The following is a 25,657-nucleotide window of genomic DNA, read 5'->3' on the forward strand; positions in this document are numbered from 1 at the left end:
CTGCAATGACATCATAGAAAGAGAGCATTTGAGATTTTAAGCTGCTTTCACACAGTATCCTACTGAAATCATACAACCATCCCAGTGAGGGATGCAAGGAGTTACCAATGAGAAACAAAGAAAAGAAGCAATTCATTATGGCCTCATACTTAACATTCTCCAGAACTAAAAAAGTACTTCATCCCAATGCCTACCAGACTCAAGCTCTTGCCACCTTTGACGTGATAAGATGATGATGATGATATTGATGATAGTCTATCCTTACGATATGCCAGACAATATTCCAGCAAAATTGTACATATATTCATCTTGTCTTTATACTAAACCCATTGTTTCATTATCATTCCAGTTTTACAGAATAAGGAATCTAAGGCACTGAGAGATCAAGTAACATGTCCAAAGTTGCACAATTAATTAAGTAGCAAAACTGAGATTCAAAATCCTGTAGTCTTATTTCAGGATTTGAGCTTTTAACCATCGTTGTTGGCTGCCATCAAGTTGATTTCAATTCATGGCTACCCCATTTGTGTACACTAGAACTGCTCCATAGGGCTTTCAAAGCTGTGATCTTTCAGAAGTAGATCGTCAGGCTTGACTTCCAAGGAGCCTCTGGGTGGGTTTGAACTGCCAACCTTTTGGCTACTAATCAAGCATTTAACCATTTGCACCACCCAGGAATTCCTTTTAACCATTACTCTACAGCATTCTCTCCTGATAGCTAAGAGTTCTCTGCAGGGCACTCATGCACTAGGACCCTACCAAACCCAGCTTTGTACAGTCCTGGGTCCCATTTACTGCTAGGCCACTGACCAGCCAAGGGCCTGAGAATGCTGCTTTGCCCAAAGAGAAGAACACAAGATGATCCCGGTCAGGGGAACACAAAGAAGGTCCTTGTGCCCTGCTACAAGAAAGAGGCCCATTCATCTGTCTTCCAGACATGAAGCCGAGCAAAGCGACAGCCTGTATTTACTTGTCTAACAGCACTAGAAGGAGCTCTGGTGGCGCAGTGGTTAAACACTCAGCTGCTAACAGAAAGACCAGAAGTTCAAACCCACCAGCCGCTCTGGGGGAGGAAAATGTGGCAATCTGCTTCCGTAAAGATTACAGCCTTGGAAACCCTATGGGACACTTCTACTCTGTCCTATAGGGTGGCTATGAGCTGGAACTGACTGGTCGGCAACAGGTTTAATAACAGTAGAGACAGAGAAAGACCAAGTAATCTGATGAGAATTGTGCTAGGGGTTAGTGGTAAAACGAGCCCCAGGACTAAACACCAGGGCATTACACTGATAAAAACCACCGTATTATTACTTGAAGCATTACAGTGTGAATATAGTCTTCGTCTGTGTGTACTAGCCTCTGGATCCAAATACTTCTTTTTATTTTTACACCTGCATTTCTCTTGGGCTTGGCACTAACCGCACAGACACTGTATGTTTGCTATTACTTTCAACGTGGTATATCACAGGAATGCCCACTGCCAACAGTGTGAGTACCTTGGCCCTGGCTGAGAGCGCCTTACACTGAATTAAGTTACACCTGGCTAAGGCTCTCTTGAAACACTTAATTGCATAAAATTTGGTTCAGGTGAAATCTGACTTCTTTCTGCTTGCATTCTTTATGTTACACTTATTCACATGGGAATTGGCTCCATCACCAGGCTCAGGATTGGCACAGATAAAAGACTGTGGATGCTAAGCGCATCACAACTCTTTAATATGTTCTCAACACCTAAGTTGTTTTCAAGCTCTTATTTATTGAATGTTCAGCAGAAGTTAATCTTAAGAAGAACCCAGTGGATTATTTCTATTTATTACTATTATTGTTTCTAGCTGACTTAAATCTTAAAAAGATGTAATTAATTTATCTATAGCTCTATTTACATCTACCACATTAAATTCATGATTGGCAATTATTTCTAATGGATCATCTCCCACGCAAAACTTTTTTTTTCATCCTTTGGCAACCCAACTGCTTTTTTAGATGAAAACTTGTTTCATTAGGAGCTGTTGGAACATCAAAATAGTGTTGGTTATATCTGCCAATAAGTAGCTTTGTGACCTCTGAAGGCACTGTTTTATCAATAAACTGAGGCAGCAGGTCTTTTGGAAAAAAATAAATTCTACGATCCTACAATAAAGAGATAAATTAATTTTAGATTTACTCCAATGTTGATTATTATTGCTTCTTCTATATCCTATTCAATGTTAAGAAGGCCGGCTGCGGATAGCCAACTGCAGAAACAATAAGGTTAAAAATATTAAATGTGTGCAGGTGTGCTTGAGTGGGCGTGTGCGTGCGTGTGTGTGCGTGTAAAATAGCAGTAGTGTAGTACCTGGCATAAACTAGGCTCAAATAATTATTGGTGCATGTTTGAAAGAATGAATAAACATACCACACACAAGCTACACGTCAAACTACAAATAATATCATAACACAGAGAAAGATAAACACTCATTGGTTTTGCCAAAATGGGTTTTAATGTATTTCATTTCTCAAAGTGTTTTGAGCTGGAGCTGAGCTTTCTTTAGGAGATGGAGGCAATTACCCATAATGGTCCATATTTAAGGGTTCTGAAAGTATCACTCCCCACCCTTTTCCCTTTGAATCCCAGCCCATAGGATGATGCCTGAAAGCCTATCGCTGACATCCTTCACTGGCTGTGAAAAGGTGTGCCTTTTAAAAAAAAGGAATTTAAGCTCAAATAAGCTTGGGTATCATTGGGCTAAAGAGATTAATTTCACTGCTGCAGAACTCAGTCAATGCACATTACTATGAGTGGTAAAACCCTGCATCTCTGAGAAAAATCCCACAGCCCCAAATCCTCTTTTCAATACATCGCTGATCATCCCCCATCTTCAGGAAATGCTGTTATAGTCTGTTAACAGTTATTACACTTCAGTATGATGAGGTCTCAGATCTTTTCCCAGGAATTAATTGTTAGAAAGAACGAGAGGAAAACGGAGAAGGCAGGAGGGTATTGAGAGGGCTTTACCACAAGGGAAAGCCTCACAAAAGAAAAATGCTGATTACTTCATAGTTTGATCCTGCACAACCCTAAATGTGCTATTACTATTTCTCCAATCCCAGGTTGTCTTCCATGCTGGGTTTGTACATAAGATGCACAGCTGGCCAGAGAGCAGTCATTCCTAAGTGCACATTCTTTCCCAGAAGCAAGAGGGATCAGGAAGAAAGTTGTGTCAGACAAAAGCAGAAAGACACACTTTCAAGAGCAGAGACCCAAATCAATAATGAAAAGGCACAGAAACCGAAATGATAACATGAAAAAAACCAAAAGGAATACGCAAAGAATGAATTCACAAAAGTGGATATGTACTTCTCTAGGTACCTTCTTTGACCTGAACTTAACCGTGTAATAGGAAATTTTATAAAATTCTATGATTAATTATGATAAAGAGTTCACATCTTTCTAGTAGTTTGAATTACAAAGACTTTTTCTTTCATTCTCTTATTTAATAATCACTTTGAGATGGATTATCTACCAAAGTCAACCATTGGGTCTATCCATAAGAAAACAGAAGCTGGAAGAAGATAGGTGCCTTCCTTTCCCAGTAGTTGGAGTCCCTTGGTGGTACAAACAGTTAATGCACTCAGCTGGTAACCAAAGGTCAGAGGTTTGAGTCCACCCAGAGGAGCCTCAGAAGAAAGGCCTGGTGATCGACTTCTGCAAAATCAGCCACTGAAAACCCTATGGAGCATAGTTCTACTCTGACACACATGAGGTCTCCATGAGTCAGAATCAACTTTATGGCAACTGGTTTCCCAGTAGTTACATAACTGCACAAGGGTAAGAGTGGGGCTACAACTTAGGTCATTTCACTCCAAATCCCAGGTCAGAATTGTTAACACTTGATCAGAATATCCTTCCAATCACCTATAGTCTAGAGAATCCAGAGGTCAAATTTTCACATCAGTAAATAGTATCTACTAATGTAAAGTGGAGTTATCGATGAACTCTTTGTTGTGCTTTGAAGCACCAAACTTAACGGTGGGTGCTTCAAGCAGATGCCTTCATCTTCTGCTTACCAGAGAACTGTTATAAACAGTGAGCTTCCAATCTGGCAAAGTTTTGAACAGGGATCACTGCCATGGTACACCGTAAAATCATTACCCCATCCTCTCCTTCACAAAGCTGAAAAAAGTACCAATTATCTTTTTTCTGTCAAAACATATGGCCTAACGACTTTCAAATGCAAACAAAAGCATGAAATAATTACCCAATGTATGACTCTGTGGCACAGACTGAAATGAAAAAATAAGTATGCAAATTGTCAACGTCGATGTCCAATCAGCCTCCGGTCTACCCATTACCTATTCAAATACCCTCTCTATCCTGCCCCCTACCCCAGGCCTAGGGCGGATTTTTAGGTAAAATCAGCAAGCAATTATTTCACTGATTTAACTCATAGCAGAGCTTCTAGTCTACACAAGGCTAGGCACTTTGTTACGTACAAAAAAAAAAAATTAGAAGCCCAAAATTTTCATTAGGAGCTAGCTGACAGATTTAAGACTTACACCCAGTAAACAGAAATTCTATGAACATGAGTAAGTACTTTGTACAACCCATATATACAAAAGAAATGCAACGGGAATTATTCCACTAGGATAGGGTTATTTAAGAAAAACTTTTCAAAGGAGGGGAAAGATTAATAAAGAAGGGTGATAATATTATTAAAATGGGGCTTCCCAATAGAAGAACAAGTGATCAACAATAAGGAGCTCAGATCTTCAGGCATATTTAAAGTAGAATTATGTTGGCTTTCACTAATACTTAAATTTCAGCTATTTTTCATGTGATCTATTTTTTCTTAAGTTTAAAGATACACATTTTAAAAGATCTGCTACTGGCTACCTCAAATATTTTTCTGGAATAAGGAAGGTATACATTAATACGTTGTTGGTTGCCTTGGAGTAGATTCTGAGTCATAGCGACTCCATGCGTGCACAGAAGAACTGCTCCATAGGGTTTTCAAGGCTGTGACCTTTTGGAAGCAGATCGCCAGGCATGTCTTCCAGAGGTGCCTCTGGATGAATCTGAACCGCCAGCCTTGCAGCTGGTAGTCAAGCACTAAACTGTTAGTGCCACTCGGGGACTCTTACATTAATAAAACAACAGTAATTTTTTAAAACAATAAAAATTCTAGTAAGAATGCCACTTTGATTTCTTTCCAAGAAATGAAGCCTTTGATAACTAAATTACTTTGTTCAATAATTTTGAATTTTTAAAACAAATGTAAAATTCAGATGACTGCTTAATATCAAGATAAGGGAAGCAGTTTAAAATTTTTAATGTTGATGTAATTAATGAGAAAATGTTATTGCAAGAAGAGGAACAGTTTTATATAATAAAAGGCTCAGAATTCATTTTTGCATTTTCTTTTTCTCCTTGATAAATTAGAATCTTGTGAGAACTTAAGAGAAATATACGGAACGGTTAAAAAGAAGCAAGGGATGTTTTTTTTCTTTTTCCAGATTAAAAAAAGTCTATTAAGATAGACAATTCTTTGCTTATATAATTAGGAAACATTAGATCCTCTGTCTGGAGCTCCCTAATCCACAGATAGATAGGCAGTTGGGTATGTATATTATATATACATAAGTATATATATGATGAAATTGTTTATAAAATATATTAGCATGATGTATGTGCTTTCCTTCACAAAAAGTCTTACAGTGTACATCTATCTGTAGGGATATGGTATTACAGTAGTAAGGAGGACCAAGAAGCCCAGGTGGCATAAGGGTTAAAGTGCTCGGCTGCTAACTGAAAGGTCAGCGGTTAGAACCTACCAACCGCTCTGCAGGAGAAAGACCCGGCAATCTGCTTCCATAAAGATTACAGCCTTGGAAACTCTATGGGGCATTTCTACTCTTTCCTATGTGGTCGCTATGAGTTGGAATCAACTTGATGGCAACAGGTTTGGTTTTTGCAGGGAGGACCTATCACGCGCCATATTTCTCAAGAAGTAATCCCTGTCGTTAGCTGCTAAACAATTTAGGTAGCCATGGGAGAGGAGGCAGACCTTGGGCTAAAATAACTGCTCTCTCACTAAGCTTACTCACAATGTCTTTGTTAGGAAACCTAACACATGTTCTTCAATCAAGAGACTAAGCCAATGATTTCCCCTCATTGCAAAAATGTCCTGAGTGAGTCAACCAGCTATACACCAAGCCCCAAGCCCATGCCACCAAGTTGATTCCAACTCATAGCAACTCTATAGAACAGAGTAGAACCGCCCCGTAGGGTTTCCAAGGCTGTAAATCTTTACAGAAGCCGACTGCCACATCTTTCTTCCATGGAGCAGCTGGTGGATTCAAACCACCGATCTCTCAGTTAGCACCTGAGTGCTTCCCACTGTGCCATCAGGGCTCCTTTAGCTATAGACAATGGACCCTAATGTGTCAGAAAGAGCAGGAGACCTTCTTTTTAGATTTCATTCCGTCACTAATTAACCGACTACAGGTAGATCATTTAACCTCTCTCTCAATCTAATGACATTCATTCGGAAAATGTGTACCATAGCACCTGCCACTACAGAGATGTGATACAAACAAAATGAGATAAAGAAAAACCCTTGAAAATGCATGGAACTCAAAGTACATAGGGGTATTCACATATTGTAGAGTGTGTCCAGCACACTGTTGATGCTTAAAATCTTTTTTGATGGTGATGAGAACCTTAAATTTTCTTTAATGGAATTTTTTTAACATGTGGATCACCTATTCAAGCTCTGTTCTCTAATGACTAAAATAGGAATGTGTACTAGTGGTGTAATATAGACAGGGATATGAACCAAGAAATTTTTGGGAGAGAATGTATTTCATCTTCTAAACGTCCTCGACACTTTAACTTATAAATTTGTATCTTTTCTAAATTGTAGAGGTATCATCTCCCATATAAAACTACATGTTCCTAACAGGCACAGGTTGTGATATAGAGCACGTTCAGTGCAATGGATTGTCCATAGTAGGTACCCAGTAAATGTTTATTAAATGAACAAGGGAAACAGAGCCAAAATAAAAGAGGACCAATTCTTCCCTTCACTTTTAAACTTTATGCAGTAGAATCTTAGTGCTCAAAAGTGCCTTACTGACGTTTACGTCATGTCTTTTTTTTTTTCAGAAAACCTGTCCTCTGAATCCTGAACGGCTTCCTCAGGGTACTGCACATGGGGGTGGACCTCTGGCTTCCTACCAAGAAGAAGATGTCATATGGAGATAACACAGATGTGAAGGATATCATGTCGCAATTCCACAGTTGTCCAGCATTGGAATGGCAAAATTTCCCAAGGAGCTCATCCATGTATAATTTAAGGAATATCTCTGACTTGCTGTATTTGTATTATCTGTACCTTGGTTTCTATACTCATATTTCAAAAATAAAAATTGCATGAAACTATAACAGAGTCAGTCTAGGATTCTAACTTTCCCCCAAAAGTCAGAAACTTAAAAGAAATCGCAGGCATGTTAAGACCATGCTAGGTTTTCCATTATCTTTGATGGTGTTTCCTACTACTTCCATTGGGCAGGAGCTCAAAGATAGACCGGACTCACTGATACAGTCGCACAACACAGAATACAAAAGCTGCACTCACCACTTGAAAACTCTCCTTTTCATTTGTCCATCCAATTCCTCCTATTCTTGTATGGATCTGTTCTAGTCCCATTTCATCTGAACTGACTGGTCTATACTGCTAATTTGCCCTTTGCTTGTGTTCTACCTTGTGTTGCTGTCTTCTGTTTTACATTTATGGTCTGTTTCCCCAAATATGTTATAATCCCTTGAGATGTGTGTATCTCATTTTTCTTTCTACCATCCTCTATGCCTGGTAGATAAGATGCTTGATGCTCATTTTCTGATGATGATGATGGAGGAGGAAGAAAAGCATCTGGCAATGCCTTTCTCCATTTCTTTACCTTCCTTCCACACCCACCGCTCCAATGAAACTGCCCAAGAGTGCCTTGCTACCATAGGCAAACATCACTCATATCTCTCAGCAATATCTGACACTACTGACTATTTCCTTCTTCTAATCAGTCTGTTTTCCTTGGCCTCTGTGACTCTGTGTTTTCTTGGTGGTCCTCCTACCGTTGCAGAATTTCAAATTCAATTACCTCTTGGGTACACCCATTTGAAGAGTTTCTCATTACATTCACGATAAAATCTAAACTCCTTAATAATTGGTACACAAGGCACTTTATGATCTAGCCAGTTTATCTTCCATTCCATCTCTTACGATTATCATTTTGCTCCATGAGCTCCAGCCACCTTGAACTACTTTTGGTTCACCACATCTGCCATGATCTCCCTTGCTTCCAGCAATTACCCTTGCATTCTGGCTGCTTAATTCCTAGTCATCTTTGGACATCACTTCATCCAGACCAAATGTGGGACAGATGTCCTTCCTATGTCTACCTTTAGCAGTCTGTACTTCCCCCATCAGACTACATATATTGTAGTCACCTCTTTATTTTTCCATCTCACGTCTCTCTTCTTCAGAGTTATATTCAAGCACCTGACCCATGGTAAGCACCTAATAAATATTAGCTGAATGACTATCATGTCAAGCTTCTTACCACCATTTGAGTGAAGGAGTTAGGAAAAACACACTAAAACATGTTTTAAACAACCAAAGTAACTCCTCCCTAGATAGGAAAGGTGAAATCTACTGTCTTTCTAGAACTTTAAATTGATAATCTCAGGTGACAGTGCTAGCACTAACAGGAAATACAGACTTTTATCCAAGTACATGTCAATTCCGTGAAAGAAGCCTAAAGCTGTGGCTGTTTTTGTTCCCTATATTCCCCTGGGTTCTGCTTCTGAACTTGGGCCAGATGCAAGGAGCAAGTTATCAAGGAGAGAGGATATGAGGGCTCTGAGGACAATGCAATTGTCTCAGTATTAAGAATCCCTAAAAGTAGCTCTCCTGCGGGCAATGAAGGAAAGAGAAAGCATACTTCCACTGCCTGTCCACAGAACTCAGAAAGGAAACACAGCAGCTCTGATGTCACGATCTGAGCTTGGTTGTGTAGGCCCTGCCTCCCACTATACTGCCAATAGACAGAGGACTGTCCATCTCCTCAGGTTTTAACCTGCGGTGGTTTCTGGCATTGACTTAATACGTAGTCTTGACTTTGGGACAATTTCTTAATACCGATGCATTTCTTCTGTTATGTGCCAGGCACACCAAAGTGGGCCCTATCAGTATGACTGTTCCTAAGGTGAAATGATCTGTGGTATTTTCTAAAATAGTCTGACGTGAACCAAGCAGGTGAGAAAATGCTAAGATTTGCATTTCCTTGAAATGTGATGCTATTTTTGAGCTTCTAATTGAAAAAATTTAAACTGCAAGTAATTAAGTGTAGAGGAGTACACCAAAAGTGGCTCATAGTTAGGACATGGTAAACTGATTTGTCATTGAACTGGGAGGCTAAGATTAGGAATGGGTTAGTCAAGCCATGCTTTGTGTTTGTTCAATGCCTCATACTATTTTTCAAATGTCATGGGCTCAGCAAAACCCAAAACACATTTCCTCAGCACTTCTCTCTATTTTTCAACCCATATGTATTTCTAGAGAAGTTTAATTCATATGTTTCTGATTTATTTACATGTAAGTCATCAGAATGTTGTTTTGTATGAACTATTTGATGTCCAGGAAGCCTGTTGAGCCTTTCCTTTGAGGTTTTTTTCTTTAGAATTAGGAAGCCATGATTTGCAAATAATTAAAAAAAAGAAAAAGAACTCATACAGAATCCCCATTTTTTTTCCCCTCAGAGGTTCAAGTTTTGTTAGATTGCATAAAGTCTGAGTACAATCCTAAAGCTGGCCAACTTTGTGTTTTCCTGCTCCTAATTGACATTGCCCTTCTTGAAGTTAGTAATGTCTTCCTTGTGGACATAAAAGTGCCTATTTGCAATGTCTGAATAACAAGAACAGATCCTAAAGAGAGGAGAAGAGCTCTTCAAAGATTAAGTGAATACATTCTGTAATATGGTATCTGTGGCGGGGGAAGGGGCTCCAGTATCAAGAGGGAGGATAGTTATCACCTCTCCAAAAGAGTCCTACAAAAACGAGCAAAACTCATCCCACCGGGATGTCACAGGCATCTCCTTCCTCAGTTTACAAAAGTATCTCTCTGGCTGAAGTGTGGTCTGCTGGTTAAGCCTGCAAACATTAAAAAAACTCATAATATAATTTTATAAATATTTCTCCCTTCTGTGAGTAACTGCAAACTAAAAAGACATAAAACACTGGTAATTTAATTTTTTGGACTTCAAAGGACAGAGTTAGTTTGAGGATTCCTATATTCAGACTTGACAAAGCAGATTTTCTTTATCTTTAATGACGATTAAAACTATTAAGATACCATATATTAGGCACACGAGGGTGGGTTTTTCACCATCATAGGTGTCTATATAAATTCTATCGTTTTAAAAGTTACTAGAGAATACAGTAAACTTTGAGAAGACTGAACCAGAGTTTAATAGCAGCAGAGCATTGTTTGGTTTTTTAAGGAATTATATGTAAAAAAGGTTGCTTCCTCTGCAATAGTTCTTAAATTTCAATTCGAAGACTGAATTAACACTGGACAAGAAGCATAGAGCCTGTAGCTAACACTATCTCAGGCCTCTGTAGTGTGTCTCTACGTACAGAAACTCACATTTCCCATTAGACTCTTTGTCCTATGTGAGGGGAAGCAGATTAGGAACGTTGGTTAATCTGAGCAGGAACTGGAAGACTTCTACCTATGCCACCTTTCAAGCCTGAGATACCTCTCTTCCTGAAAACTTTTCCATTTTCCCATTTCAAAACCGGAATGGTATTATGGCTGAGAAGATTCAAAGTCTTCTCAAATCAAATACCTCTACAGCACAGCTGCTGTTAAAGTGACCCAATATGTTCCAAGACAGGCTCACAACCCATATACTACACTATTTTGCTATGAGCCCCCTATGTTATATGTTTCAGGAAACCAATAATAATAACAAACAAACAAAAAAAAAAAAAACAAAACACCAAACTGGACTTCTCAATATATCACTTTTCAAAAGCAGCTAATAGTGGCCTGAAAAGCAACTAGAAATGTTTGTTAAATCTTAAGCTGTCAAACTGAATGGTAATTTAAGGTTATATATGTGTGCATTAAATAGCAGGTAACTAAATAGCCACTATTAAAATATGTGACTAGAGTATATCAATTAATCATTAATTCATTAGTTGCTATGAATTCAAACACATCGCAGAGGACAAGATTTATTAAATTGTAGGAACATTACCAAACAGAAGAATGTAACACTTATCAAGACTTGTTATACACACACACACTCAAATCAATCTGAATATCATAAGGCGAAAGCTTGGGCAAGGAAAAAAAAAGGTAGTCTTAGGTGAATATCTTAAAACACCACCAATATCTGTTGCAGAAATATGATCAGTTTTCTCTAAGAATCTATCACACAGACACTTCTCTACAATTTAAGTCAATAATTTCAGTTATTAGTTTTTACTCTTTATCAATAAAGATCAGTTTTAATATAGAAAGCCGTAAGAAGAAGAAATATGTCACGTTATGATTACATTTCAATAGCTGGCCTTCAGAACAAGTAATTCACCTCACATTATTATTTTTTTTTTAACTCTTTGGGGATACATGTTGTTGGTTTTTGGTCCTGGTTTACCGGTTTTCAGTTTAAAAGAAGGAAGATGTTAATAGCATCATTTACTCACTTTCCAACTATATAGACTCCTAATTGTGAGTAATATTTTGAAATGCAACAGTTGAAATGAAGAAAGTCACATCCTCATGGACTACCCATCTGTAGAACACATTACAAGACATGAGAATTTGAAAGCATTATTGAAAAATGTTACTTTGAAACAAAACATTTTCATGGGTAGCATTAAAAATGTCTGTAATGTTCTTTTCTCCTCTTTGCCTCTCTGTTCCCCAATACTAGGCCTTCCTTTGGGATCCTCACAGATATGATCCTGAGCAGAAGTAATGAGGAGCCACTTCCTGGGTACCCCCTACTGTCACAAGTTTAGTAAGAGAGAAGTCACCCTGGATGGGATGGATGTGTCTCCAACATCTCCCTTCCAAAAGAAATGCTCACACAGACATACACTACCCTCACTTCCTTCCCCATATTACTGCATGAAACATGCAGGGAGATAGAACCTCAAAGAACTGCTAAAGGTTGCTCTGTCCCTAAGCAGCATACATATACAAATTCAAAAAGGGGTCTTAGATGAAACACACGCACACACACACACACACACACACGTCTCTATCAATATTTTTCAAAGTAATTTCAATGTTTCAATGTTTAATAATAATCCGAACTAATAGTCATTTTAAAGCATGTCCCTAGCTTCTAGAGGGAATCCCATATATACATACAGACATATACGCACATACATACACACACACATATATATATATTTTTTGCTTTAGTATACTTCTGATCATCTGATGGACTGACCTGCTCTGAGATTTTATGAGAAGAGTGGACAATTTTTTTGTTTGTTTTAATTGAAGCTCCTTAATGTGGCCCACATGTTTCTGGTGGTGACTTGGAAGTGCAGAGGAGGCAGAGGCGGGAATGCAAAGTGGTAGGGAGCTGGGGCGGGGGAGAAAGGGGGAAACCGGGGAGGGGCTGGATGATGAAAAGACCAGTCCCACAAGCAAAGCACGTTACCAACCCAGAGTGGAAAGGGCCGGAAGGAAAACCCACCCACCTCACCCCTGCATTCATTCTATCAACCTGCAATTGCTGCAATCAAAACCATATGTCGGTCCTTCCAGATCTTTCTCACAGGACAAACATGCAAAGGCCCTCGGGCCTGGCGTTGCCATCGAATGGTAATTGATACCATATGAGCCACAAAACAGAAAAGCACATGCAAGCAGCAACCTCTCTCGCCGCACCCCCACCTTCCAATCCCCTTCCTGGCCCCTTGAGAGGGATGAAATTGCAGGTCTTGCCGAGCTGCTAAGTGCACTGTGCACCATGAAAAACAAGTGTATGTGGCTCCAGTAACCACCTGTGTAAATCAGAGAGAACAGAGGGTCCACTAGCCACGAGCTAGACCCAGGGAACAGGAGAAGGCGAAAGGTTACTCTGGGTTAATACAAGGTCATCGATCGTGGGGGGAAACACACACAGGTGTGAAGCAGATCACAGACCTGTGAGCAGGGAATGACCTCCAGGTCTCCCGGCACATCCGGCCTGGAGAAAGCCAGTTACCACTAAGCCACATCTGTCTTCCTCCCCTCTTGCGAGTGAGGTATTGGGAAAGTGGAAACCACTCCCCAATTACCAGTCAATTAGAAGAAAAGTGACCCCCGTATGTATCTGCTGGTCTCCTTTTCTCAAGCTCTTTTTGCATCCCATTGTTCTCACAGAAGGGGGGAAAAAGAAAACGAATCCAGAAAACCTGCTGAGCTAGAGGTCCTGGCAATTGCTGGTTGAATGTAATACAGTAGGTAAAATCCGTCTCTTATTTCTACCGACACTGACAGGACTCCAAGCAGCATATAGCTCTCGCCTCTGCATGTATATATTTTCTTATTAACTCGATCAGGCAGAAATTTGCAGAGATTTGTTTGGATTTAAAAGTCACAACAGAATGTCAGTTTTACAAACCAAGGCTCATTCTGCGGTGAATTGTACAGCTCCGGACCAAACCATTCACCGCGCACTGGTACTTGTTCCAATTCCTCTACAAGCCGCTTCTGAACAAACAACTAACTTATTCTAAACACCCGCAGTGGATCTAATTTTTCTTCATTCTGCCTATCCCATTATACGTAATATTTTAGTCTTATACATCTTACGAACTTTAAATATTTTCCAGATGGGGCTAAGGAGTACAGAACCATGTAAACACCCTAAGTTATAAAAGGATCAACTCAATACTTAAAACAGAAGAAGAAGATGCTAGCGATATTTCTCTAAGAGAAATAACTTAGTGAGCTAACACCGAAAGCGGTAAAAAGGGGGGCTAGATAGCAATTCTCTTTTCTGCTTCCCCAAATTCTCAAGGACTGGCTGATTCATCGTCATTTAGGTCATATCTATTTATATCTTTTCCAATCAAAACTCTTCTGTAAGAGATGACTTAAGCTCAATTTACAATTCATTACATCTCAATGCGAAGAAAGAAAACCATGGTGGTAACCTAATGATAAATTGCAGTGGCCGACAGAGGGAAGGCTATAAATAAGGCCTATTAATGCTATACATTTGCCCTGCTCCTAAGCAGTCCTCTCGTCCACTAAGATTGTGGCCACAAAAGCCTTGCACAGGGTAGCACTTTCCAAGTTCCCTCCACCTAGAGGCAATCCAGGGACATTCAATAATGACGCTCCGCACCAATCCAAGAGCCAAGGAAGTGAATAAATGAAGGGAGTAGAGTAACGAGGGCAGCACATTAAAATGAAAGTGCTGGTGAATGGCAGGGGAAGAAAGAAGTAGGGAAAAGCAAATGGGCAACATAAAAGTTAAAGCAGCACAGTGTAGCTCAAAAAGGTGTCAAGTCAGACAGGCTCGGGATAACCAGTGTGGGTAGACTCTGACCTTACCTCTGCTTTCCCTTCGTGGTCCAGTCAACATAACCCTGAGTCTGAGCATCTGCACTGTTTAAATTTCATCCTGTGCTGTTGTTTGCTGATTGGTCAGACATGGCTGCCAACATCAGAACTGCAATCTGACAGACAAGGAGCAAGCAGGACCACAGTACAGAATTCATAGGAGGAGGGAGAGAGGAGCCTTCACGCTGGGTCTATGAAACTGAGACCCGCAGATGTCTGCTGCGAGGCCCGCAGCTCGCCTAGGGGTGGGAGGGCCTAGGCTGAGATTGGGAGGAGGGCATGAAGAAGAGGAGGGGGAGCAGGACCTGCCACCCAAAAGACCAAGCTCCAGGCTTTCGCCCTGGATTTCGCTGCATCTGGACCACGTTTAGTAGCTTCCCTCTCGCCACTCCCAGTTCCTGTTACCTCCCGGGAATAGAGAAGGCCTCTTTCCCTGAATGCCTGCTTTGCAGAATAAAAGTGGTGGGGTTTCTGGTTTGGGATTTTGGTGTTGTCCTTTTATTTATTTAAAAAAAGTTCTTTGACATTTTCCAAAGGAGACAGAAAGTGCTAAAGAGAGGCAAGTTGATAAAATTAGCCCAGCCAGATCTGTGCTGTGGAGAGGGACAGACTCCAATGGAAGGGTTTTCTTTGACTACTGGAGAGAGGGAAAGCAAAAGTCTAGAGGTAAAGGCAAAAGACAAGAAGATTGAAGGTGTTTGGAAATGGCAAGTAAAACTGCTGTAGAAATAATGGAACAGAGAGGAGTAGAAAGAAAAGAGCTTGAAAGTGGAAGAAGAAAGAGGAACCAATAACACCGAGTTACAGGATGCATCCCTTGTCTGACCCAAGTGCCTATTTCTTTCCAGGCCAGTAGGAGCAACTGAGATTCACTGAAAGCAATAATGCTTGTTCACAGACTGCCCCCTACTCCTCCCCACCCCTAATACACACACACACACCCCCACACACACCCCCACACACACACCCACACACCCACACACACACCCACACACACACCCACACACCCACACACACACCCACACACCCACACACACACACCCTTGACCCAGCCTATGTGGGCAAACAGGAACGCCGCCTTCCTAAATGAAAAAATTAGCAGAAATTTTCAACTCCATGCAGAATTCTCCAAGGCTCAGCAAAGAACACTGTTTGCAAATTCCTTCCTGCTCACCATGGTATGTTAGCAGAATCTGGGGGAAGGTATCATGGATTCAATACCAATTATGGAAGATGAAAAATATAAGAAGTGAGGGTAACACAGCAATAAAGAAGAGATGGATAAAGTGGCAGGAGATAGAAGATAAAAGTAGGAACCTGAGAGACCAGGTTATTAAAATTAACAAGTGAGATATACAGAAAAATGGAGTAATATGCTCTGCCTAAAGGGAAGAAAAAGGTTATTAACACGCAACATGAAAATCAAGGTTTTATAAAAAGTAATCCCCGAAAAACACCATCACTGATCTAATATCAATTTGGAAATAATGATATTTCAGAACAGGATAAAACAAGTCCACCTTGTTTAAAATAAGAAGTGAAAACTCCACTATGGTCTCTAATGCCCACAAAATAATAATAATAAAAATAATAAATAAAAGAAAGCAAAGTGGTCTCATTTCCCTATTTCACTGCGTGAGCACCAGTTACATACACTAATTGTTGAAATAAAGCTGGAAAGACGTGTCACTGAAATCTGAAGAGGAAAGCAAAGGTATTAGCGAAAAAAATCATATATGAAAATCAGAGCAACAAAGCAGTAAGAGAAATGAATGTGAGTAACGCTAAGTCCGTGTGAACGGAGGAAGTTCTGGGCAGGAGGAGAAGCCCAGGGAGGAAGAGGTGCCCGGAGAAACTGAGATTACATTCAGAGAAGGAAAATACGGTGCAAAAGGAACATACTAGGAAAGTATACACAAACGACTGAAGCAAAAAACATAAATAAGGACACAGGAAACATGGTGTGAGCATAAGAGGTATAAAGATAACACAACAATCAAATAGAAACTGGATAAATAGAATATAGTTTGTCAGAAGCATAAATAAAATGCTTTAGGATTTACAGAATTATAAGTTACAATTTTGCTAAACGTAAGGTATTTAAAAAAACCATCAGGCTGAGAACACTCTATGAAAACCATCTCGTAAATTTTCCCTCAAATCTACTAACTTTAAAAAATTTTTTCATGATTTCCAGGATTGGCTTACACTTGCACGAGGCAACAATAAAACTCTCACCAAAGGGCCTTAATTCCTACATAATTCCTTGTGAAGAATGAACTTAACTGGTGCAGACAATATTTTTGTGGCATTCTCCGTTACTCATGACATTCAAAGAACAAGTTCTCTTAAAGAAACACTCATGCAAGCACCTTGCCCAGACCAAAGGAAATCTTATGATCCTTAGTCAAAAGGCAGAAACTATAGATAGGTCTATGACCTAGATATATTAAGGATCAATCATGTCATCGCTAAGATAGCCTTTCTAGAGTTAGCTCTGCATAGCACCTGAACAGCCTGTCGCACTCCTGTAACTCAAAGGAGGCTGAAATTGGTGCCAAGAATTGCATGTTTGGTGGAAAAGTCTACAGCTCCATAGAGCATCAATGGAAGCAGGGTGACAGGAGTTTCAGGTGCTGAGACACAATAAAAACAATGAGGAAAGAAAATGTTTGCTTTTTATGTCAATGGAGATGTCAGTACCCATTAATAAATCTATCTGCTAAATCTACTCTTATTCATGTGGGACATCACCAATTTAAAGTAAAATAAATTATCTTTAATTAAATGGAATTGTCGTCTTCCTCCTGCTATCATCCCCAATTATTACATTCTAATCAGCCCTTTAGGGAGAACGCAAGAGAGAATGCTGAAAGGCACACTGAGTACAAACAATTTCTTTTTCTGTCAAATGATGAAATTTCTATTTTAATTATTGTTTGTAACTACAGTTTGGGGCATAAGTAATGAAAACTACAGAACATAAAAACCTTAACGGGGCAAAATGCTCCTTGGTCACTTCCAAAATGTTCTTTTATTCTTTCTCTGAAAAAAATTGCTGAAGTTGGAAGAAGTCATTATGACTTAAGCAAATTACCTATTTAAACCTAATCTATTACTTTCATTTCCAGTACAAAACTACTAGTTTTAATTAATACTCTCAAATATGTAGCACTATCTGAATGCCAGCTATAGTATTTTTAGGTTGTTAAGCTTTTAATTTTAAAAACTGAGACTGCTGAACGGTATCACTTTATATTTAGACAAGAACAGCATATACACTTTAAATATTAAGATGTGGAACCATATAAAAGGAGGAAGCTGATCTACTTACAAATACTTAGTGACTTTCTCTGTCCCAATTCCCAGATCCCCCACATCCCACTTTTCGTTTTTTATAAACTGTACCCAAATTCTAACAAAAGCAATGTGTGTTTTAACCAAGTGATTTGTCCCCATATTGAGGCAATAATGCCCTCCAAAATAAATGATGAAATCAGCAAGTAAATTAAGTAGTACTTCACCCTCACCCCAAAGGCACAGAGATGAATTATTTTCCCAGAAGTAACAACAAATGAATTTAGGGTCAATTGGGTTAAATCTCTGTATATATGCTGTAACAGTACCCTTCCACCCCAGGTTGGTGTTTTGGTTGGTTGTTTATTTCGCTTTTTATTATAACTGTGGACTTTATGTGGGAGGGTGGGGAGTTTTCTTTTTACCTTGTATATAACAACAAAATCACCCACTGAAATGGGAAATTGATCTTCTGCGGAGAATAAATAGGTGGGGGTACTGACTGTTTTCTGACTACTTAGTGTTACTTTGAAAAATGTATTTTTTTCAGGGTGTAGTACTGTTTTCATTTAGTATGCCTTTGAATTGCCGCCTACAGAAGTAAAAAAAGAAACCACTGCTATACAAGCCTGCTGACTTTCTTATAAAAGAACCAGTTTTAAATTTGTTTATACTACTGATTCCAAATGAATTCAAGATGGTGGCTAGTTAAAGAAAGAGAGACCATGCCAGGGAGTTTGATCAAAGAACTTCAATTCAGCAATGTTCAGTTTTAATTGACCACTAATTAAGCTACATTAGTCCAAGAAAGGTCTGTATCACTTTGAGCAATAAAGAAAAGAATTAATTTAACCCTGTGTCAGTCTGCTTTAGTAAATTCATCTGAAAGCAACTTCTCAAACGACAGGCATGAAAGAGGTGCCTAGTGTTAAATGCCAAAAGTGGTCTACAGAATTAAGAGAAGTCCAGGGGCTCAGTTTTCAAGGGCGTTTGTTACTTCGCTAGTGATGTCACCTTGCAGGTGTAATTATCTTCGTTAGAGATACAAAGATGTCAGCTTTACTCCCCGGGTTGCAAAGGGTTGCTTTAAAATTGGATTCAAAACATGGCATCATACCAGCCACAGTTTTAACTTTCCTGTATTCTAGACAAAAATAGAGTGGATTTGCAAAATCATGAGAATTTTCAAAGGCTTGGAACTCTCCTTCTGGGAAAAGTGAGTTGAAGACAGGGGGAAGGAAAAAAAATAAAACAACAACAACAACAAACTGCAATAACACCACCAAAAAAGCTCATTATAATTAGGACCCACAGGCTCTGACAACCGCGACAGCAGCAGTCAAAGTCCACGTGCTAAAATAGTTCATTTCTGAAAATCTACGTGCAAAATTTTTATCTTCATACACATTGTCCATCAAAAATATTTATGCCCACAATTCTGATTAAACAAATTCCAGAAAGAAAAAAAATTCATAAACAGCAAAAAGTCCCATTTCAAAATTTAACATCACAAAATAAGATGGAAGAACATACTACTTTATAACTTGGTGTTTATGATTTCTAAAGCCTACTCACAGGTCAAATGCCCTATAGCCTGATGACAAATGTCAAAAAGAAGAATAAGTTCACATTTAAAAAATAAAACCAGATATTAGTGGTACACTGGCCTCTATTTGAGAGTACTAATCCCCCCACCCTTCATGCTTGTATGAATAGCATAGAATCTTACAGCACTGAATGCCATGAGGGCCAAATGCTCTTTGAAGAGGAGTATCCTTGTGGCCTCAACGCACATTATATTTTGTCTTAATGATTTTTGGCAACCAACTACTGCATTTTCTACAATAGAATTTAATGAATAACATTTTTTTAAACATTCTGCCAGCACTCATTAAAATGCACTTGTTTGTGAAATGCAATAGCTAGCTATATGAAACCAAAATATTAATGCAAATTGGCATTTCTAAGTTTAAAGCACTATTTGCATAACAGGAACTAAACATGGCACAAGCAGAAAGAATGCAAAGAACACAAATGCCTCTTAACACCATAATTATTACTGGGAAAAATGATGGCTTGCGTACACCATTAGAGGCCGGAGGCTAAAGCACCTGCCAGTCTGTGCCACTGTAAACTCCTGGTCCTCCAAATGTCTAGCTGTCACCAACAAGAGGACAATGGGAAAAATTCTGCAATCATCACACCTATTCACGTAGTATAGGAACAAGGTACAAACACACTCATTCCCTGTGCTCAGCAATAACCTAGGGCTATCCCATTCATTCACTGCCACCCATAGTTGTAATGGAAAACTAATACAATTTTGAGTGTGGACATGTGAACAAAAGTGGTCATTAGCATCACCAACATTCTCTAGGCACATTTCTCCAACTCAGTGAAGGCAGGGAATGAAAAAGTGCCATTTGGTTTTTTTGTAAACTACAAATAATGTCCCACTGGGCCGTTTTGGATAGGATGAATCTCAAAAACTATAACATTCAAAAAAAGTTTCACTACTCATTGGTTCATTCAACAGATATTATTTGAGCACCCAGTGTACATACTGTTGCACTAATCTTTGACAGGAAGATAAAGGATAAATGTTTGTCCTTTAAATGCTTAAAGTTTTTGTTTGGAGGATGTGAAACAATTTAGTCATAATGCAAAGCCAGGTTAGGTACTAAACGAGTGCTAACGACGAGACAGATTTTTTTTTTCTTCATTTACTATAAAGACACATTTGGATTATATGAGTAAATAAATGTTATTGGCCCTTTTTTGTGTATGTGGATGACATCTTTTTATTTTTCATGATGGTAACCAGTTCTGAGTACAGAAAAGGGATATCTATAAGGGGATTTGGAAGGAACTGTGTTGAGAGAATTTGGGGAACATCTTTCTCTCTTCTTTTAGTTGCTGGAAGAACTCAGAGCTGCAGTCTTCTCAACTGTACACTGCTGGCCCAGAATATGCTGCTGCCTCCTCTGGAGGTGCAGGGGGACCCTGGTGCTGTGCCTTCCAGGGCTCTGGGGAGGTGTGTGCAGGGTGAGAGGCACCCTATGGGCCCTTCAGCCTACACCTCAATTGGAGCCCAGACTCAAATCCTTTACTATGAAGGGGTACTTCCAGGAAAAAAAAAAAAAAAGAAAAAAAAAAACCACCTCTCCCCAGATAAAATCCAAGTGATGGACCAGGGGCATAGAAAATCCTTTCCTAATAAATGCTACTGACCTTTTAATAAAATACTACGTTTTTAAGAAGAACAGCCAGAAAAGAGATATGAGCTCTCTAAATTCAGTGAAGGCCAGCTCTCAGGGAGCGTTCTACCTAAGGACACTCCCTATCTGTACATATGGGTGTATGCATGCATGGTGGATGCAGGCACTCATTGGCTCAGCTACATCAACATGTCTGGATTGTTTACAATATGCTAACAGGTGTACAAAGAGGAATTCTGACCTGATCCTGGCTGATTCACAGAAAGGCGATTCACGGGCCACACACTGTACAGATAGGCAAAGGGCTGTATCCTTTGAAAGTTTCTCTAACTCAAGCTCTAAAATTTAACAAAAAAGCAGACAAACACAATTGAGATAAACATTCACTAAAACGCTCGGTAGCATTAAAACGTCCACTCTTACCTCAGATGTTTGCTGAATATAAAGATATGAAAACTCTAAAATTATCAAAATATATAGCAGAAGTGACTCTGCTGTTGTTGTTGTAGGTGCCACTGAGTTGGTTCGGACTCATAGCAACCCTATGTATGACAGAACGAAACACTGCCCGGTCCTGCACCATCCTCATAATCGTTGTTATGCTTGAACCCATTGTTGCAGCCACTGTGTCAATCCATTTCATTGAGGGTCTTCCTCTTTTTCGCTGATCCTCTACTCTACCAAGCATGATGTCCTTCTCCAGAGGCTGGTCCCTCCTGATAACACGTCCAAAGAATGTGAGACGAAGACTCGCCATCTTCACTTCTAAGGAACATTCTGGCTGTACTTCTTCCAAGACAGACTTGTTTGTTCTTCTGGCATGGTATACCCAATATTCTTCACCAACACCATAATTCGAAGACTTTAGCTCTGCCATAATCCACACGACCTTGAGCAAGTTATTTGATTACTTAATGCTTCCATTTCCCAGACTACCACTATCTAAGGAAACTTTCTACAATGATACAAATGTTCTCCATCTTCTTGTTGTTAGGTGCTGTCAAGTCAGTTCTGACTCATAGTGACCTCATGTGTCAGGGGAAAACTGCCTCATAGGGTTTTCTAGGCTGTAATCTTTATAGAAGCAGATCTCCAGGTCTTTCTCATGCAGAGCTGCTGGGTAGGTTCAAACCAGCAGCTAAGTGCTTAACCATTGTCCCACCAGGGCTGGGAGCTACTAGTCACATATAACTATTGAGCACTTGAATGTGGCTAGTGGGACTGAGTAACTGAATTATTTGGATTTTATTTAATTTTAATTAATTTACATTGAAATGTTAATAGTCACATGTGGCTAGTGGCTACCTCATTGGTCAGTGCAGTAAAATGCAGTAACATTTGAATCACCTACATTACAAGGGTGCAGTAAGGATTAAGTCAGAAGGTTTGAAAAAATGTTCTAAAAGGGCTGAGGCTTGCAAATATATGTTATTTTATTGATTATTATTGCAATAAAATATTGATTGCAAACTTCATTTTAGTGGTAAATTCCTTTCCTGATAATTAAAGAAAGTCATGATAAGATTTTATACTCTGTAAATGTCTGACCTAAAAATACTACACAAGTCAGCTTTCTGAAGCACGTTTTAAACACAATGTAAAAGCAAGTTATTGTTTCCATTTTTTCAGAGTATGACACTAGGACATACAGAATGTAAGAGAATTATTTAAAGTCCAACACGGATAATCAATGACTGATCAGAAGGGAAGACAAGGTCAGTCAGTACTCCCTTAGAGAGTTCTGACTTAAAGTAAACTTGCAGTTTAAAAAAACTACCATCTCCCAGAAACAAAAATACCTAAATCCATGAAATTATCATCAAAAATGGTAATCTTTACTATTTGCCTGAACAAAATAAAAACTTGTAAATTTTCTTTTCTTGTTACTCACTCTGAGTACAGACAATCCTGTACAATAAAATGTTGAAAACAAATCAAAACAAATGCCAGCTTAGGGCAAACTTGTAAGATGGCTTTGGACACAATGGACAAAGTAAATTTAAAGGTATCAATGTGATTTTGCTGTAACTGTGTTGCACCAAGCTGGACAGAGAAAATAGGAAAAGTGAAGTGTAGCATCTGAAAATACTTGTGAAATGGAATTGAAATATGACAGCCCAATGGGTTAAGCAATATTTGAAAGTGTATCTGTATCCCAAAGACATACTGCAAATCAGAACTGCTGTTCCTATGCCCTCCCTGGCTGCCATCTCCACTGCGATCAAACCTTGGAGAACCTTGTATAGCATGGGGAAGAAACTGAAGAGTGGCACTAGTTATCATCAGACTTGGCAACTATTTCCAAAACTTGGCATCTAAGAAGTGAGGTGTGCTTCTGGGTTCTAAAAATTGGCAGATGTTAAGACTCTGCCACCAGATACCGCCACCTTCCTCCACAGGGTGCTAGAGAAGGCAATCAAGGTTTCAAACTCACTTCCAAATCACTGCCAAGAATTATCCAACATGGATGGAAAATGCAGTAATGGCAGGGAGAGAGATCCCCAGCTGTGGGTGGAGAAAGAAGCTGCATTACTGGGAACGCTGAAAAGGGAGTCTTTATGTTGGTCTTCAATTTTTAATCTTTTCTTGGTTCAGACATACAATATCCTTAATGAAGTTGCAAACAATGTCCTTAATGCCAAAATAATTAAATGTAATTATGAATTCATTTCTTTATGCTAAGTTATTTTCTTTTTTCTATGTCCTATAGAAAAAAATTTTAAAGGTAATACACTTTTTTTTTTAGAATGATTCAGTTAAACCAATATTTACAATGATAGGGTTCAAGATATTTTGAAAGGTAAGATGTAAATATATACTTAGGGTATGGAGAAATGTACATTATTGACTCAACATATTCTAACAGCTGCTTTGAAGCTATTCCAGTTGGTTCACAAATAATGCACTATATTTACAACACCTCAAATAAAACCTCACATTTCCACGGTAAATGGTGGAAAAAGCTGGACAATATTATAGCATACCATGCCAAAAAAGAAAAATCATTCTGGGATCTCAAACAAAGTGTCCCATTGAAAAAAATTTAATGGCAGAAAGAAGAAAGAGAAGGGTAAGAATCTGTAGTAGTAGTACAAGCAGTAGTAGTAGAACAGATGAAGAAGCAAGATGAAACAAAAGGAAAAGAAAGCAAGCTGCTATCCATAAAGTGGCTCACCACGCTAAAGCAGGATTATCCATCTCAATACTACTGAAGGGCTGACCTGTGCACTGTCAGATGTTCAGCAGAGTTCCTGGCCTCTACCCATTAGCACATCCTTCTCTCCTCCCCCAGCTGAGACAATCAAAACTGTTTCCAGACATTGCCAAATGTGCCCTGGGAGGCACCACTGTTCTAAAGATACACGTTTGTAATGAGAATATGTCAGCAGCAAATATCCACTTTGATTTTCTTAAATCTTCATATAAACAAATGGTCACTTCTAAGAGTATCTTCCTTCAGCTAAATATAGATATATCCATTTGCAGCCATTATCACTTAAGTGCATGACATTTTGACCTTGGGCTCGTATGTCCTAGGCTATAACTTTGAAACTGGTGATCTATGTTCATTTTAGAACTTTTGGAAACATTTCTATAGTAATTTGATTATGACATGGGAAATGCTTACTAATTCTCAACTGATTCTGAACTGTATGCAATAATCAAAATAATACACTGCATATAATGTTTTGGTGAACAGTCAAGTTTTGGGTAACAAATAACTGGCATCGTCTATTATTATCTAGTTATGTAATCTAACCACCTACCCATTTTTGCTTTCTCCCATCCAGACATCCATTTATCATCATAAAACCTGTCATGCTTTCAATTCTGATTGAGCTACACAGGTAAAAAGCCTAGAACCGGCCAAAGAGTTTAATCTACACAGCTCCCTATTGGCAATGCATCTGTGAAGGCACTATTATTTATAAATAATTCCACATCAAGCCAGTTGTATGCTTTATACACTACATCACCTACTCCAAAATATGAAACTATCTTAATACCTCCTTGTGCCTAAGTTTTGTTAGATTGGTTACATTCTGACAGATAAGTAATCTACTGTTAGATGCAAGATTCCAACACTGACTATCCTGGGACTATCAACCTTTAGACAGACCAACCCAATGCAGGAAGCACCATCCAACTCTAAAACAGGTTAAATGGATTTGCAAAGTGAACACTAAAAATATATTAAAACTTGTTGCCATCAAATCGATTCCAACTCACAGTGACCCCACAGGGCAGATAAGAACTGCCCCATAAGGTTTGCAAGGCTGTAAATCTTTACAGGAGTAGACTGCCACATCTTTCTCCTGCGGAGCAGCAGGTGGGTTCGAACAGCCAACCTCTCGGTTAGCAGCCGAACGCTTAACCACTGCACCATCAGGGATCCTTAAAAATGTATTAAAGTTTGCAAAACAAGTTCTATCCTAAAATGACTTAAGCATAATTTGTTTTTCCTTTTCCATTTGTTTTCTTTTTGTATCATATAAAAACGACAGAGGAAAAGAGCCATAAAACCAA

At 39.1% G+C, this 25,657-nt stretch overlaps 1 protein-coding gene across 20 annotated transcripts in view; it reads right to left on the reverse strand.

Moving 5' to 3' along the window:
* TCF4 (transcription factor 4) overlaps positions 1 to 25,657 on the reverse strand; it is a 391,702-nt gene that overhangs the window by 71,438 nt on the left and 294,607 nt on the right. Inside the window, exon 1 of one of the 20 annotated variants that reach the window (XM_023733979.1) lies at positions 21,372 to 21,702. The exons of the other annotated variants lie outside the window; for them this stretch is intronic. The gene's annotated coding sequence lies outside the window, so the exon portion shown is untranslated. Of the gene's footprint in view, positions 1 to 21,371; positions 21,703 to 25,657 lie in introns of those variants that run through there. 20 annotated transcript variants of the gene reach the window in all.

This window comes from Trichechus manatus, unplaced genomic scaffold (assembly GCF_000243295.1).
Source record: "Trichechus manatus latirostris isolate Lorelei unplaced genomic scaffold, TriManLat1.0 scaffold00063, whole genome shotgun sequence".
NCBI classification, from domain to species: Eukaryota; Metazoa; Chordata; class Mammalia; order Sirenia; family Trichechidae; genus Trichechus; species Trichechus manatus.